We start from the raw sequence: 1,135 nt of genomic DNA, 5'->3' as shown, positions 1-1,135 counted from the left end.
AAAAATAAAGAAAAGCGTAGCAGTGACTGCTGTCTAGCTGGCGTGTGACAAGACCTGCGGGTGAGACCTGGTTGCCAACTGGCGCTGCAGCTCCAGCTCCGGTGTTAAAGCTCCAGCTATGCCATGTCATGCGGCAGCCGCGGCCACTATAGCAGCAGACGGGCCCCTCCAACGCGGACAAATTCGCGTCACCTCCACCCCATCCCCCTGCACTTCCTGAAAAATTACTCATTTATATCCATTTGTTATTAATATTACTTTTTAAATTTGACCAGTGAGAGAGAAAAGGAAAGCAAAGAAAGCAAACCACCAAATCCAGGACTTGAACCACGGTCAGCCATGTGGGCGTGCAGCGCCTTAACCACCACGCCACCTCCTGGTCCTCCATAGCAAATTTTAAAAAATAAAGTCACAGGGCTTATTTCCAGTCTTGGCTGTGCTGTCCGCCAGCTGCGTTGAGCTCCAGCACGCCAAACTCTGGGCCTACTGACCCTTCTGTAAACTGAAGCCGCTTATCCTGTTCTCGGTTAACTTTTGTATCATTCTCACCTGCCTCTCATGTGACTCCAGATCCCAGCCTGGACGCTGGGCTCCTAATCATGTCAGTGGTGTGTGGTTTCTCAGCTCTGAGCTGAAGGGAAGTGGGGCGCTGGCTCCCGCTCTCACCCAGGACAATGTTTGGGAGCAAGGAATGGGACTAGGTGGATGAGATGAAAACATCTGGAGGCAAGAGGCATCCTTTAACACCTGGAAGAGAAGATCAGTCACCTCCAGCACTAAAGGTCACACAGACCCAGCTTGGGGAGAGCTTATTCCTGAGGACTCAGGGAGAGCCGGGCAGCACCAGGCAGAGGGCAGCTCTGGGAAGAGGCTACTCCGAGGCCATCCATAGCAAAACCTGTAAAAGGGCTGAGCAAGTACACAGCAGCATGAAGCTATTCCAACAGAAATGAGACCTGGGGAGTCATCCAGTTTCCTCCTGGGGTGTCATATACCAAGGGCTGCTACTGCCATCAAAACCAAAAATAAGAGGTGGGGGGGGGAGTCTCCTCCCAAAGGGATTGAAAATTGGCCCAACAGCACAGGCTGCCCTCTTGGGGCCTAGCCCGCCTCTCCCAAACCCAGAGCACTGGCG

Source organism: Tupaia chinensis, unplaced genomic scaffold (genome assembly GCF_000334495.1).
Source record: "Tupaia chinensis unplaced genomic scaffold, TupChi_1.0 Scaffold000493_1, whole genome shotgun sequence".
NCBI lineage: Eukaryota > Metazoa > Chordata > Mammalia > Scandentia > Tupaiidae > Tupaia > Tupaia belangeri.
The sequence above is the reverse complement of the archived record's forward strand: the minus strand, read 5'-3'. Positions refer to the sequence as shown.